This window comes from Convolutriloba macropyga, chromosome 9 (assembly GCF_964194025.1).
Source record: "Convolutriloba macropyga chromosome 9, txConMacr16.3, whole genome shotgun sequence".
NCBI classification, from domain to species: Eukaryota; Metazoa; Xenacoelomorpha; order Acoela; family Convolutidae; genus Convolutriloba; species Convolutriloba macropyga.
In genome coordinates, this window is record NC_134476.1 from 56,623,160 (window position 1) to 56,641,413 (window position 18,254).

At 30.0% G+C, this 18,254-nt stretch overlaps 1 protein-coding gene across 2 annotated transcripts in view; it reads right to left on the reverse strand.

The window, feature by feature from the left end:
• Positions 1-13,635, reverse strand: part of LOC142345484 (uncharacterized) — a 28,006-nt gene extending 14,371 nt beyond the window's left edge. For both annotated transcript variants that reach the window (XM_075397550.1, XM_075397549.1), the window contains exon 1: positions 13,425-13,635. The gene's annotated coding sequence lies outside the window, so the exon portion shown is untranslated. The remainder of the gene's footprint in view (positions 1-13,424) is intronic.
• Positions 13,636-18,254: the final 4,619 nt, after the last annotated feature.

Below are 18,254 nucleotides of genomic sequence, written 5' to 3' on the forward strand. Positions count from 1 at the left end.
CACTTACACCAATTTTATTACTTTGAGGTTTTTGTGTATATGTCTTGACTATTTCAGTTGCTATTTCGTCACCCTTAGGTTTATTTTTATTCATCAATTTAGAAATCAATTTATTTCTTTCAAAATCAGTTTTAGAAATTGCTTCAAAGACTTTATTTTTATAAGTTTCTAATAGTTCACTTATATTTATATAATTAGAACTTGTTTGTTCACTTCTACTTTCATCACTCTGATGTTTATTTTTATTCATGAAAATTTTGGCTCCACTAATAAGGTAAGTACTAGATTTCGATTTCGATTTGGTTTCATTGCCATTGGAAATCGATTGTTCATTACCAATTCCAAACTGAATGTTCTCGCTGTAATCTAGGGCACTCATTCTTATAGCACAAATATTGAAATAAAAAATTGCTTCTATAATTTTTTACATCCAAAATGATTAGTACCAAGTATGTCAAGATAAGGCATGGTGCTGGAGCTGTGATGAATGCCAAAGTACAGTTTGTTTATATTTCATATTGAGGAAAATTATAACGCAAAGGGAGAGGTATAATCATATGCATATACATTATAATAACTTAAATCAATATCTAACATGCAGAATGTGAAAGATAAATAAGCATATTTCATACTAAAGATTTAAAAATTTAAAAACTTTAACTGCAGGTTATGTACTCATCTTAACCAATTTAGATTTGTTCATACTAGAAAACAATTTCAATTGTATGCCGTGAGATATAATATATACTTATCATTCTTCCAGATAAAATGAGTTTATTATCCGTGCTTCTGATTATTGTAGTACTTATTTTATTATTTGGTTATTTGAATTGTAAAATTCAATTGCCTACTATATATCCATTATAATCAAAAAGTAGACATCATAATATTGATATATGTGTAGGTCTCACAGTAACAGATCCAAATACTAAAATTGAATTCTATGCCGAGAGATATAATTTATGCTTATAACTCTTCCATATAAAATGAGTATGTTACCCGCGCTTTTGACTAATGCAGTAATTATTTTATTAATTGGATATTGGAATTAAGATCTATATGCTAATCTGAGGAAGAGATATAAATGATATAAGAATTTTATAACAGAATATATGAAATGAATCAACATAATTTCATTATATATGGACCAGCTAATTAAGGTAAAGCAACATTTATAACAAATTTCTGTAAACTATATGAAATAGTTAATGTGTTTTGCATTGATAAGAATGAATGGAAAGGATGTAACATATATGGTAGAAATGATCGGATCTTTTAGATGATATAAGCAACTTTGCTAATAGTCTTATTGTATTTGATGATATGGTTATGACACTAGATTGCCTATTATAGATTTATTATACTTAAAAACTAGACATCATGATATTGATGTAAAATGTGGTACAGTAACAGATCTAAATACTAAAGTACTAAAGCAAGAGAGAATACACCCATGCTTTACATCACATTAAATAGTTCTCAACATTTTTTCGAAAGAGTACAGAGAAGTTTAGAATAGAATCTAAGCTATATAGATTTAAGCATAATAACTATGGAATTATACAAAATGAACCAATTAATGATTTTTATATTGTATTAGACAAAAATAAAAATTTTGTATATGATTTGAGAGTTATTGATCTGAATATCGAAAAATATATTGAATATACTGAAGTTAAAGATAAGGAGTTTAATATATCAAGTACTTATTTAACAGATTGACTGATAGAACCAACACAAATCAAACATAATGAGATAACTAAACCATTTAGTTTTTATAAATCATAAAGGAATGTAAAAGCTTTTTGTAATGAAATCCATAGTGGGTATATTGCTATTTTTAGTATGTTTAGTTTAATGCGTATATTATAAGGCTGCTATCATCAATTTGACAATACTATTAATATTAATAATATCAGAGGTGTAGATTTATTGGATATTGATCAGGCTAAGATTTGGTTCATTAATGGTAAAAAGTTAACAATTGGTTAATGTATTAATAATAGAGAATTTACTAAAACGAATGTATTCTCTATATCTGGTTTATTATTTAATATTTTTGTATATTACTATAGAATGGCTCACGAAGGTTGATGACAATTTAACTTATTAAACTGCTTATATGCAGAGAGTGTAATTTAGAAATAGATACTAGTAGTGGGTATCCAAAACATGAACTAATGTCACATTATAATAATTTACATGATGAAATAATTGAAAGATGGATGAAATGTTTGCAAAGAAAATATAATGGCTATCAATTTATGAATCAATGTAAAAATACAGCCAGAGCATTCATTGAACGCAAACATAGTTATACAGAATATAGTGATATTAATAATGATAATAGTAAAGATAAAGATGAGGCTAAAAGTGAATTAAAAGAATTTCCAAACAATCTAAAAGATAATATCATAACACATTTAAAGGAAGAGATTACAAAAGCTTTAAAATTTGAAACCATAAAAATAACAATCGAAAGAAAGATAAAAATTGATGAAGTTATAAAAAAAACACGTGGTAGATGTAAGACTACTACTAACCATTTCTATACAAATATTTCAATATGTATGAAATGTAAAGATATGGAAACTAAAACATGTCCTACAAGTAAAGTAAATAAATTTATACGGAATTTTATAACAAATGACCTTCTTGTATAGCTTGTTTAAAAAAGTAAACATGATTGTTGTAACATATCAATTTGTAGAAATGCATTATCTAGACATATAAATTCATTTTACAGGCAACAATTACACAAAAATAGTATGATCATAGTAATTTAGTGTATTTTATGGTAATATAGTGTATTTTATAGTATTGTAGTGTGTTTTATGGTATTTTTTTGGATTTTATAATATTGTAGTCTTTTCTAGTATATAATAAAATTTTTGTCACGCTCAAATTGAGCATAGGAAATACTTTATAATATGATAGAAAGCACTACAATAAAATAAAGTACATTAAAACACCATAAAATACACTACAAAACTATAAAATATACTATAATACCATAAAATACACTATTATGGCATAAATACATCACTTTTGTATAATTGTTGCTTGCAAAACGAATTTATGTGTCTAGACAATTCATTTCTACAAATTGATATGTTACAACCATCACATTTACCTTTTTCTTTTGAACAAGCTATAAAAGGATGTCCTTTGTTATAAAACTGTGTATAACTTTTATTTACTTTACATATATTTGGTTTCTATATCAGTACATTTCTTACATATTGATGTATTTTTATAGAATTTTTTAGTTATAGTCTGACATTAACCACATTGTTAATATTTTATAACTTCATCAATTATTATATTTTTATTTTCAATTATTATTTTTATATTTTACATTTTTAAAGCTTTTATAATCTTTTCTTTAAAATCTAATTAAATATTATCTTTTAGATTGTTTAGAATTTCATTTATTTTACTTCTAGCATCATCTTTATCTTTACTATTATCATAATTAATATCACTATAATCTGTATAATTATGTTTGCGTTCAATGAATCCTCTAGCTGTATTTTTACATTGATTCAAAAATTGATAGCCATTATATTTTCTTTGCATGCATTTCATCCATCTTTCAATTAATTCATCATGTAAATTATTATAATCTGACATTAGTTCATGTTTTGGATACCCATTACTAGTATCTATTTCTAAATTACACTCTCTGCATATAAGCAGTTTAATAAGTTAAATTGTCATCAACCTTCGTGAGCAATTCTATAGTAATATACAAAATTATTAATGATATACCAGATATACAGAATTTATTCGTTTTAGTAAATTATCTATTATTACTACAATAACCAATTGTTATCTTTTTACCATTATTTAACCAATTTTTAGCCTTATCAAAACTCATCAAATCTATAACTCTGATATTCTTATTATTATTAGTATTGCCAAAAATATGATAGCAGCCATATATTATACCCATTAAACTGAACATACCAGATATAGCATTATACCCACTATGGATTTCATTTCAAAAAGCTTTTACATTCTTAGATGATTTATAAAAACTAAATTGTTTAGTTATTGCCTTAAATTTTAAATATTCATCTATTTCTAGATTATCCCATTATGTTTGATTTGCGTTGGTTCTACCATTCTATCGGTTGAAAAAATACTTAATATATTAGACTACTTATCTTTAACTTCAGTATTTTCTGTATATTTTTCAATATTAAGATCACTAACTCTAGAATCATCTACAAGATTTTTTTTTCTCTAATGCAATATAAAAATCGTTATTTGGGTCATATTTTTTTACTCCACACTTATGATGTTTAAAGCTATATAGGTTAGGCTATATATTTTAAACTATATATGTTTAGGCTATATATGTTTAAAGCTATATATTTTAAATTCTCTTGTAATCCTTCGAAAAACGGTTGACAACTATTTACTGTGATGTAAATTATGGGTGTCTTCTCCCTTGCTTTATAAAGTAGATCTGTTACTGTAACACCAACACATATTATATCAATGTAATGACGTCTACCTTTTGAGTATAATGAATCTTTAATAGGCAATCTTACTTTTTCACCCATATCATCAAATATATTAAGACTATTACCAAAGTTGATTATATTATCTAATAGATCCAGATCACTACTACCATATAAATTACATCCTTTTCATTCATTCTTGTCAATACAAAATAACTGACTCGAAACAAAATAACTGTTTCATATAGGTTGAAGAAATTTTTTATAAATGTTGTTTTTACCTGAATTAGATTGTCCATAAATGAAGTTATGTTTGTTCATTTCATATGGTTCTGTTAAAATATTCTTATATCCTTTAAATCTCTTCCTTAGATTAGCATACAGATCATAATTCCAATATCCAAATAATAACTATTTAATACTTTAATCAAAAGCGCGGGTAACATACTCATTTTATATGGACGAGTTATAAGCATAAATTATCTCTCGGCATAGAATTCAATTTTAGTTTTTAGATCTGTTACTGTGAGACCTACACAAATATCAATATTATGATGTCTACTTTTCGATTATAATGAATATATAGTAGCCAATTGAATGTTATAATTCAAATATCCAAATAATAAAATGAGTACTACAATAATCAGAAGCGCGGATAATAAACTCATTTTATCTGGAAGAATAATAATCATATATTATATCTCACGGCATACAATTGAAATTGTTCTCTTGTATGAACAAATCTAAATTGGTTAAGATGAGTACATAACCTGCAGTTAAAATTTTTAAATTTTAAATCTTTAGTATGAAATATGCTTATTTATCTTTCACATTCTGCATGTTAGATAATGATTTAATTTATTATAATGTATATGCATATGATTATACCTCTCCCTTCATGTTATAATTTTCCTGCATATGAAATATAAATAAACTGTACTTAAGCTTTCATCACAACGCAAGCACCATGCCTTATCTTTACATTTGACATACTTGGTACTAATCATTTTGGATGTGAAAATCTATAGAAGCAATTTTATTTCAATGTTTGTGCTATAAGAATGAGCGCCCTAGATTACAGCGAGAACATTCAGTTTGGAAGTGGTAATGAACAATCGAGTTCCAATGGCAATGAAACCAAATCGAAATCGAAATCTAGTACTTATTTTATTAGTGGAGCCAAAATGTTCATGAAAGAAATAAACATCAGAGTGATGAAAGTAGAAGTGAACAAACAAGTTCGAATTATATAAATATAAGTGAACTATTAGAAACTTATAAAAATAAAGTCTTTGAAGCAATTTCTAAAACTGATTTTGAAAGAAATAAATTGATTTATAAATTAATGAATAAAAATAAACCTAAGGGTGACGAAATAGCAACTGAAATAGTCAAGACATATACACAAAAACCTTAAAGTAATACAATTGGTGTAAGTGAGAAAGAAGAAGGAACTGAATCAATACGGTGGTTTAATGATGTTTAAGAACTAATAGAGGAAGATAGAATAAAATTGAAGCTAATAAAAAACATCAACTATTGGTAATGAGAAAAGCTATGCGTGAAGTTGAATAAAAATACTTTGGATTATCTAAAGATGAAAACTTAGATCAAACTAAAGATGAAAATTCAGATTCAGATTTAGATCAAACTGAAAATATAGATTTGGATTTAGATCAATCTAAACCAAACAAAAATAAAAAGATTAGGTGTTATGAACGTGATCAAGAACTAACTGAAACGAACTATCTAAGACACCATCAAATGGATAAACATTTGATGAATGAACAACGATCTTTCAGAATTAAAATATTAAGAAAGCTAATGAGAAGGGAAATGTAGTTTCCAATAAAGATACTGAACAAAAGATAGGTAAACGGTTTCCTGAACTAGAAGGAAAAAAGAATTGTGATAGTTGTAAAATGCATCTGATTATTAGTTCTGTATATATTAAACATGTAGAAACATTAAAACATAGGAATAACGTAAGAGTCTTAAATTGAGAAATAATAAAGAACGGAGTGAGATTTGATTGCGTAACATGTAAGACTGCTCTGAGCAAAAATAGTGTAGATCCACATTTGAAAAGAAAGATGCATCCTGATATTGTAAATGGTATTATCCAGTTAATGGTATTAACCAAAGATATTATTATAACTAAAGCTAATGGAGAAATATGGCCTAAGACCCATTATATAACTGAAGATCCACGAAAATGTTACACCAATAGTAATAATATAACTAAAGATCTGCAAAAAAATTCACTGATCCACGAAGTGGTTACACCAATAATGATAATACAAATGAAGAAGATAAAACAACTACTGGTTATTGTAAGATATGTAAAATTAGATATTTTAATAATAATCGTGATGAAACAGCTCAATCTAAAGAAAATTTTAAACAAAGGAAACTTATAGATTCGAATTGGAGAGCAAAATTAAATGAGATAAGATTAGATCATAACATGAGGTACAATCAAACAATGATAACTAGTAAGACTTATGATGCTTTGAAATTCTTAGAAGTATTAGAAGCATTACAAAACATATATCCCCATATCAATTTTAACACCTTCGATGTAGTAAAGTATACAAAACCTACAAATGATAAGCTAGAAGAACACGAATTCACATTTAGACTTTTGACTAGACAACACAATGGGCCCTATGACTTGGATATGTTGAATAGTGAACTGGAGACCAGAATGCAAAAACAAGAGATGAATCAATCCGGTTGAAGTATGCAACGATTTGTTAAAAATAACTATGTATATACATACACAGGTTTTATCCTAGAGGTGGATGTAATGTAGAATCCTCTTTTGTATCTAGATATATACTTTAAAAAATGATATTAAACGTTTTCTATGGTGCTTAATAACCTATCTACATCGTGCTAAAGATAATCTTAATAGAGTTAGAATTCATAATAAACCTGAAAATATTAATGAGATAAAACTACCTAGTTCCTTAGATGGCTTCAATCAACAACAAAGTTTCCCAGGAGAAAAAATTAAAGCTCCTTATGATTATTATAACATAAAGCAAAAAACAAGAACTAAACAAAGGTAAAATATTATTTATTTGTTTAGTCCAAATAAAAATAAAACTATTAATCTTTAATTAATCAGTCATAATGATCCAAAAAGACGTAACAACTTACACTGCAATAATCATTATTTACAGTGTAAAGATGTAACATCTTATTAAGAAAATCACATTAACAAGTTTTTTCCATGTTTAAAATCTTGTGTGCCATTTCAGACTGAAGATGCATTAAATAAACAATTGGATTTATGTAATACAAACAATCATGTGGGCAGAAGAACATTTCATAATGACGATTGTCTAAAAATTAATCAGTTGCATTATAAAAACAGAGGATCATCTACTATTACATATGATTTTGAATGTATAATAAAAAATGGAAAACGCATCACTTTTGATTGTGGGTTATATTTTAAAAGTGATTATCTTGATATATTAGAAGATAAGTTTGAATCTTACTTTGGTGAAGAGATACTTGATTGGTTTGTAGATAAAATAAATTTTTATAATTAATTATATAAAGAAGTATTTAACATAAATATTCCACTAAAAGAGGATACGAATACTCCATTATATACTAACTGTTATTATTGCAATGAAGGAATTAGTAAAGATATTGTTAGCAATCATAATCACCTCAATGATAAGTTTAGAGTTTATGTCCACAACAAAACTAACATAAAAGCTAAAGGCACTTTTGTACCAATGTTTGCATATAATTGATCAAATTATGATAATCATCTATTCGTAACTAAACTAACAAAGTAAATTAAAATGAGAGCATTAGCTAAAAATGAGGAAAACTATTTTACTATTGACATGGTTTGTATAAAAGCATTAGACATATTTAAGTTCTTTCATCCACTTAGTTTAGATGCTTTAACCAAGACATTAAGTGATGATGAGTGCGAAACATTGAATAAATTTAAATTAGAGAGACGTAAATGCATAATCCCTAATGAATGGTTAGATAGTTTAGATGAACTTAGTAATACAGAAATACCCCCTAAAGAAGCTTTTCATACTACGTTGAGACAAAGTGGTTTTACAGTTAAAATTTATCAGCAAGCATTAGATTGTTGGAATGAGGGTGATTGTAATACAGTCAAAGATTACATGATGGTCTCTCTAAAAAATGTTGTATTATTATCAGTAAATGTTTTTGAAAAGATTAGAGCTATGTGTTTACAGTGTTATGAAAGAGATCTTTGTTATGCATTTTCTACTCCTAGTTTAACTTTGTTATGTGAATTACAATATACTAATGTTAAGCTTAAATATTATAAAGAGAAACAGTTAAAATATGATACAATTCACAAAGGTATAAGAGGTGGGTTAGCTTCAGTGTTAGGTGTTTGTTATGTAAAATGTAAATCAGAAAAATAGATCCTGAGTATACATGACAAGAAAACTATTTAAAGTATTTAGACTTCAATTCATTGTATGTCACTGCTATGATACAAGCTTTACCTACTGGTGAGAGTAGAGTTTGTGATGATAAAAATTCTTATTGTTCTACCTCTAACATAGGCTATATCTGCTTTAGATATTAAATTTAATGATGAGCTAAAACCAAAGACAAAGAAGCATCCATTCTTTCCAAAAAAGACTAAATCAAATGTCGATCAGTTTACAGATCAACAAAATTTAATTAGAAAGGAAGGAAACAAACCAAATGAAAAGTTGATGTTGAAATTAACAGATAAGGCGGACTATGTAATTGATGGAGAGATGTTATATTGGTATTTGGATTATGGATTCAAGTTAGAAGGAATTACAATTGAACAAAAGTTAGAGTATAGTAAGAGTGAATGGTTAAAACCTTATTTTGAGATAAATATTCACAAAGGGAAAGAAGCTAAATTTAAAGGTGATAAATTTGGTGATGTGTTCTTTAAACTACTGAAAAATGCATTCTATGGAAAAACAATAGAAATTGTAGATAATAGACAAGATGTGGAGTTAGTTATTGATGTAGAAAGATATGTTAAATTGGTAGAAAAATTTAACTTTATGTATGCTGTATAGTTTGATAAAGATTTGGTTGCTGTACATTAAACAAGAGGAGATGTTAAGTTACATTATTTTATTAAATTGGATTTGTTATTTTAGAAAAAACTAAACTATATATGCATGAAGCTATATATGATTACTTAGAGAAAGAGTTAAATGGTAGTTATCATTATAGAGACACTGATAGTATATTTATAAATAGAAATAGAAATGTGCCTTCAGATGGTAATGTAAAAACTGAAATGAATAAGATAAGTGGCATATTACATAACTCAAGGTTGAGTCAAATGAAAGCAGAGCTACCTAATGATACTATTATGGAAGCTTGTTTCCTTAAAGCAAAAGCATATTGTTTTAATACAGTTAAAGAAGAGTAAAAAGAAATAGTTAAAAGGAATAACTAAAGCTGCTAATAAAAACCAATTTACTATAGAAGAATATACTAATGCAATATATAAGGTTGAAAGTCAATATGAAACTAATTATACTGTTGATAGTAAAAAACATCATTTAGTGACTATGGAACAATATAAGATAGCTTTTGATGCATTTGATGACAAAGGTATTAAAGATAGAAATGACGAATTTGAGTTCTATGGGTCTTCGATTATCAGGGAACCTGCTTTGCAGATGTTTCACCATTATTTATTTTTTAATATAAATATTAACAAAAAAATAAACGAGTTAAGATGGGTTTTTGTGCAAGTTATCCACAAAGTGGCTTGACAGATTTTCGCAATTTAGTTTTACGTGCTTTTTACACAGTCTCCTTAGTTACACTATTATCTGGAGACATCCAACGGAGTCAGTGGGGATCGAACTAAAACTATCCGTCTGATAACGGTTAACTACCAGCTCAGCTCTGTACTAGTGGGTGGCATTAAGTGCGACAAGAAATGATTGTTTTTAATTGTATAAGAAAGGAGTATAGAGTGAAATATAAATGGAAAAAAAGAGTAATGTGTATGTGGCTGGCTCCGTGGCTCCATGACGCGGAGGCAGCCATATACACATAACTCACTCTGATTAACATAAATAAACCTCTACCAAATTCACTGATCTTTTAAAAGCTTGCTTTAAAGGCCACAGGATATAATATTTAGAAACCAAAAGCCAATAAATGTTGTTAAAACCCAGCTTGAAAGTTTCTCGCTGACGAGAAATAATGAATTGGCTTGAATGATATGTATTCTGATTGGATGCCTATACACCATGAACAGCAATAGCGTTTTAATATTTTTTCATCTCGTTGTTCTTAAAAATATAATGTACAGCTCTTAATCAGTAATGTGACGTGCAAACCTGAAAATTTACAAAGCGTTCAAAAACTCAGAACTTTTTCTCCTAAGAGTTATATTCAAATTGAATCGAAGTCCAAAATATTCACATCAGTACAAATTCAAATTTTTGACTTACTAATAACTTGAATGTTACAGTCAAAGTTTTTCTCCCGAAAGCAAGTTTAAGCTTTTTCCGACATTTTATCCAAACATAAGCAATAAAAAATCTTCATAGCCCTAGAAACGAAGCTGAATGAATGAAAGTGGTGAAGCTTCATAAATTTTATAATTATCTCAGTCATAACTGAAATTTCTTTCCAAGTAAAATTTTCCGGAACAGGAGTAAGCTAAAAAGGTGGGGTTGCAGAAACAGTTGCAAAAGAAATTATAATAAATGTTTCATACTGAGTTCTCAGTTTGAAAAATTGTTTCTGTAATTTCAGTGCATCAGGCGCAAACACTTCAAAGCGATCATAATGGAAGTGGTGGAATGGGTCAAAGTTCATGTCTTTGAACATTTCCTTTAACACGCTTAACATTTCTATCATTCAAGATATTTCACCACGAGAATTTCAAAAGTACTTTTAAAAGATAAATCAATAAATGATTTCCTCGAAGACTCTTAAATTCTCAATAAGACACAATTTGGTTTCCAGAAATGTAGGTTCTCTGTAGGTTGATGTATTACACTTGGTTAGATTTTGTATGAAACACTATGATAAACATAAAAACTTGACCGTATTCCTTAATCTTGCTGAGAACAGAGAAAACATGTTACAATTTGTTTCTCAGGTGGGAAGTAATGTATTTGCGTGCATAAATGTATTCGGATTGGCCTACTATAATCTATGGAGTTCCACGGGAACAGTATCACAGAATAGAGACAGGAAACATTTTTCCCGGTCCACAGTACATAGCACTAATGATACTCTACTGACTCTTACGTCCTCTTGGAGGAGCTTTCTGGGGAAAAAAAGAAAAGATATAAAGTTAAACACATCAAAGCTTCGTTACTTCAGTTGAGTGTTAATATTTTGACTCAAAAAAAGTGAAAATTTGTGGTTTGATATTGTTAAATTGTGCTGTTAGTTTTGGTTTTTTTGGGTTTATGCTTCCAAATTCTTCCAGGAAAATCAGAAAACTATTCGATCCGTATAACGAAGAGGCGATTGAACATCTCAGTAAATTCGTCAAAACTGCAATTTACAGTTTGAAAAGGTTGAAAAAAACTTATCTAAACATTAGCCGACTAACGTCGGATGAATTGCTCTCAAACGACAGACGGGAAAAACTTAAATAATAGGGATGTAGCTTACAAAAAAAATCCACACAGGAGTTCGAACCACGTGTCTGCAAGATGCTAATCTAACATCTTAACCACTACGCCACGCTTGCTTCGTTTGACTTCCGAAGAAAATATCTGTTATAACTTTTTTTCCAATTCTGAAAAACTGTTAAATTTGGCAGATATTTTCAGATATGATAGCGCACTAAATTTTTACATTTTTATTGAAAAAGTTGACTAATAGTACTTGTAATTTTTTATATGTTTTGGTTATTGATATTTAAGCATATTTTTATAAATAAACTCTGCCTGTTTAAAGAAACAATCAACTACTTTGAATAAGGAAATACTTCAGAGTGGAAACATGGTAAAAAATGTCCATAGGGTGTTGTAAGATACTTCAGACCTAGAAAGTAAAACAAACAGCCTCCTAATGTGCGTTTGCACAAATTGCTACAAACTCTCGAATCTTCATTTTTTGTGACAAAACAAAGTTTATCAACATTTTTAAACTTAAATTGAGAAAAATTTCAAAATGTAGGTTTAACTAGAACAATAAGTCATTAAATTCCAAATATTTACCTTTAGATGATGATTGCATACCCAAAATGTTTGGAAAATTTTCATTCAACAACCCAAAATTATAAATATTAAATCGGAAAAATTTATAAAATACAATGTTCTGATAAGCCTCATTTGCGCCCCTGTAACCGACTTTAAGTTTTATTACCAAAAACAATATAGCAAAATGTCTTAATGGGACGCACAGTTTTGAGATCAAGCAGAAAAAAGGTGACTGTGGTGACATTATATGAGAACAAGTTAATTGGCTCAAACTATTTGAAAACAGTATTGTAAGTGTTGTCCAGGAAACGCCAAAAACAGCACCCCGAGTTTAGCAAAATTCACTTTTCGAACGTTATTGTGTTTTAAAGCTTAGCGTGTATGTTTATTTAGAAGCTGGCGGGCGTGTGTATCGATCGAGGAGGAAGAGATCCCCAAAAGCGAACAGTTTAGCTCTTTATAGGCTTCATGTTCTCAAATATTAATCCCTAAATAACTCCAGCCAGTCGCGATTGTCGAAAATTCCGCCCATCGAAAATGAAAAAGATCCCAAAAAAATCATCGAATGTATATTCCCCACGAAAAAGGATTCAGAACAATAGATATAGTCGCACCCAAAATTTTAATCGTCTTATCGCACTTTCATTACTTCAAGCGGAAACCTGTCGTAAATTAGTGATATTGAATATTGAATGAAAAACACCAATTCAAGGCTTGCTACAAATAAAAATATCAATAAAATCGGTTTTATGAAAGCATTTACCTGCAATTTTCCAATTGCGGATGAGAACTTTGTCAGTGGTCACTGTTGGTAAGTAAAAAAGAAGGTTCAGTTTCTGGTCTGAGTAGGAGTGCTGCTGTCTTAGTATATTTAAGTTCAGTTGACAGTTGTTAATCCTTGTTATATTCAGTTAGGAGAAAAGTCATGCTCCAAAAGTCAAAGTCACTCAGTGCAAAAGTCATTATTGTTCCTATTCACAGAAACAGTGAGTGTAAATGGACTGAAGAACTCAGTCACATGCAATCCTTAAGATAATGCAGTGACAAAATTACCCAGAACATGTTACATTTTACCAGAAAAATAACGCCAAATAATAGGCAGTGTTTTAATCGCCCTTTTTCCATTATGACTTTTTGTTGCTCGTATAAATATGCATTTTGGGGAGAAATCCATGAGTGGAATGATTCGAAAGCTCTTCAAATGTAGATTTCTTCAATAGATATTGGCTCATACGTCAGATAACCTTGGCCAGTATACTTCGTTCCGAAGATCACAACGGCAAAAACCCCCAGTTACAAATTATATATTGCTATGTAGCGCGTTACTATGTAAGAAAATAGCAAGTTCGCCTAAGGGTCATAAAAATTTATGTTCATTAAGCTGGGGGGGGGGGGGCAAAATATATCCGGTAATTTTTTTTAAATTACGGTTATGTCGGAATCATTGCTCTTCCCTAGGTCAAAACTAATGCCAAATTTGCAAACATTTGCAAATTTCTGCTCAATAATGCCAAAATTGTAAAAATTTGCAAATTATTTCTTGACAAGGTCAAATTTTGCAAATAAATGTTAAGTTTGCAAAAATGTGCAAACGATGAGCCGAGTTTGTTCCGGTCGAGCTCTGCTTAATTTATCAATGTGGGTTATTTTCCTAACCATTTCTCAGAGATGGTTGATATAATTGACAAATGTTCAAAGTACACCTTGTAAACGATTTGTGTAGTAAAAACACCTTACAAGGCCAACTGCGAACTATAAGAGACACAAATATTCAGACCTGTTTGCAAATATTTGTAAAATTAATGCATTATTTTACAAAATTTGCAAATTTCTTTAAAAATAATCGCCAATTTGACATTAAGTTAAAACTAGGGTTATATGTAATTATTATTCGATCAGTTTGGTATTAGAACTTAAGAAACTGACATCATTTCAAGTTTGAAAAAAGTAGGAAATATCGTCATGTTTGGTTTGTTGAGACGTAAGAGTATGACGATATTTTCTGTGAAAAATATTTTTGGTTCGTTTACCAGTTCTTCTTCTTAATTTCTCACGAACGAAGTTTGAGACCATTTTTGTAAACGTGTTGGTCTTTCAAGGAATCGAAGAGGAGTATTGAGATTCAACAGCGGACTAAAGTTTTTTTAGCTGGCTTAGGTTTGTTCATAACATGCACTTTTGAATTTTCTTTTCGAATGTTGACTTCTGTTTTCGAAAATTGGACATTAACAGTACCTTAGGTACTAATACATAAAAATTAGGAACTGCTGGCAATACTCAAGGTGAAAAGATTCTTATGGAAAAATTTCTTACCATAACAATCTCTTCGCCCTATTCAAACTCCAGACAACATCCAACTACCTCCCCCCTCACCACCTGCCCCCTCTACAATTGCCCCTCATCTAACCCTCGTTCCAGTCCCCCCCCCCAAATATCCCCCATCGAGCTAACACCCTAGCGGGCCCCCCAAATAATTACTTCCTTCCACCTCCCCCATCACCTAACCTACTCCCCTGCCTATCCATTATTAAACTAAAAACTGTAAAATGATGGTTACAGTTTCATTAGGCTTTTAATTTCTTTGATATTTTGTTTCTTTGTTATTTTTTTATTTTAGGCACGTTTAGTTTAGTAATTATACAGCACGACTCTAAGGGTCGTTTTCGTTATTCACTTGTCCGCTTTGACTTTTTGAGTGACTTTTGCGTCCTTGACTTTTTCATTTTGAGTGATTTTAATTTTTCTCTCATTCAAACTTTTATGCAGCTGAATTCACGTGGCGGCGGTTCACAACTAAAAGTCAATTGAAAAGTGCGTCAAAATTTGTGCATGTTTTTCACTTTAAACATTTTTAGTGACTTTAGTGGTATATGATAACCTCTAATGAAGTCACCGTAGTGATTTTAGTTACCCCCCCCCCCCCACTGAAGCAGACTGCAGTAGAATAGAGCTCCCATTTATGTTACAATATAGTCAACATTTGAGATGAGAACAAATTGTAAGCAACTTTAATCAAAACATTCTCCCAGAAACTTTTTCAGGAGACAGAGATTTTATGTCATTTTCTTTCTTAGCGTATAATGAGAAATTTAACAGAACCAATGTATTTATTCCGTTAAATTTTGTCTTAAAAATTTAGCACTAATGTTGAAAATTGGCGGAGAGACAGCTGATCACTTAAAGTTTAGGTAGCTTTGATAAACCATACCAAAAAACTTTTCTTATGACTAATCGTGTTATAGAAGTGGACATACAAGTAACTTGTTAGATTTGTAATTGAGCATTTTCTTCCTCAAAACCAAATGTACCGAATATTTTCTGTTTTTAAAAAATAAATTTTCCAAAGATTAACGGAGGGGTGCTATTCATATTTGATTTATTTTCCTGATGTGTAAAATCGACAAACTAAACTCTGGAATAAGTTTGTATCCAAATATGTTGAGTAAAATGTATCAATTATTGTAGAAATTTAATTTTATTTTACTCGATGAATACAGTCAGACAATGCGCAAAACTTATACCAAACTTTATTGGCTCAAAATATTTGAAAGCAGTAATTAATACTGTCATAAGTTAATTCTACTGCATCCAAAAGAGCTTCGAGTTTTATTAATTGAAGATGAATCCGGAGTATATTATTGCAATTAACTCGAAGCTCCGCGACAAACCCAATTGAGGAAGCAAATTCCATATCAAAACATCGACCCAACTGCACAGTATCTGCTATGGTAACTTCATCTTGTCTAGTCTGTTCTTCAGCTATCTTCAGAGCAATAATTCTGATAACCACATTGCTCTCTTTACTCTGAGCTAATACCACGTCAAGTCTTCTTACAACCCATGCCGAGGTATCAACACCATTCAACGCAAAATTTTGTAAGATAAGCGGTGAATGCAGTGAAATTAAATAAATCAGGCGGTGAATGCGGTGAAAAGAATTATCGCCTGGTAGCGTTGAAATTACATAAAATCATCGTTTTGAAGAAAAGTGTCCAAACTACGTAAGATAAGCGGTGAATGCGGTGAAATTACATAAATTCACCGCTTAACTTAGTGGTGAAAATAAATAAATTGCCCGCTTAGAAAAAAGTGTCAAAACTATGTGAGATAGACAGTGAATGCGATAAAAATAAAACGTTCGTCTCTCCCGAGTCTCTCGCGTTCTCTTACTGTGGATGTTTTTTGTGAGCCAATCCAGGGTCAAGGAAAAATTGGAAAAATATGTTAGATAAGAGGTGAAAAGTTGTTTTTTTTTCAAGGCAAAATTCGTAGATTATTTTGCGGTGTAATTATGTAATTTCACCGCTAGAGTAAGCGATGAACTTTAGAAAACCAGAACATTTCACGCTAAAATATGTAATTTCATCGCTGAAAAATTCCAAACCTTACAGAAAGTTCACAAGCATGTGAATTTGATTTCAATTCAAAATTATCCTAGAAGTTAGTGAGAGTTGGTGCGGTGGCAGAAGAAGTGGTTGAAAAGCAGGAGGTGAGAGGTTCGAACCCCTGTACGCACGGTAACTTGTAGCAAAAGGTGAAATGTGGTGAATTCAAATCTGGGTTGGTAAAAAAATGGGTTTAAAAAATGTTCAAATTGACAAAACATCAAATTAGAAGCAAAATTAGAACCAATCTTAATATAAACAATGGAGCAGTCTTTTTGAGCCTTAACCTCATTAGATACATCATGCTGAGTCAATGACATTGCAGCAGATGAAAAAAATTCTCCATTTGTATGTATTCTCCAAAACTCCGCCAATCACAGACTTAAAAAGCTCTCAGATCATTTTATTACTCAATCCATAGTATATAAATAATCAAATCACTCATCTCGAGGAACTCAAAAAATTTAAAAAAAACATTCAAATGCGAGCTCAATCAGAAGTGATTTTTGTAAATCAATTGATTACACAAAAAATTCAGGCGACCACGAACGCCCAAACACCATAATTAAAAGCCTATTCAACACAAACACCTTGTCATACAGAGCGAAGAAGATCTCAAATCATGTACACATACACAGGAGCCTCAGTTCCTATAAAAAAAATCTTTAACACCATTTGAAGCCACGGAAACGATATATAAAACAGAAAATTTTTAAAGGCTATGACAACAAGAATTCTCAATACGGCAGGACCAGAACAAACTGATTTTCTTTTACATGAAGCATGGTTCTTCAAAAAGATAGCAATCATACATACCGCGTTAATTGGCCCAGCACAACATTGGTTTGCTCTAGAAATAAAAAACGGCAAGCTTTTTGATGAGAAATCGCTAACCAATAGTCGCGAACTCAAACTCAACTTTTCCTGGAAAGCAATACTTGTGGTTGTAGAGAGCAAATAAAGAGTTTTGCATATCACGGACTGTTCGAAAAGATGAAAAAGCACTCGTGAAAAATGCACCAAACAACAATGCACTCGTGAAAGCAGAGGATGCACAATTGGCACTTATAGCACTAATCAAGATAGCAAAACACAAATCAACAGAATTAGTACAACAGCTTCCATTTGCACAACTTGAAGAAAGATTTCACCTGGACTAAATTACAGGAACACTTATTGATTGACACAACAAACAACCTCCACGGTCA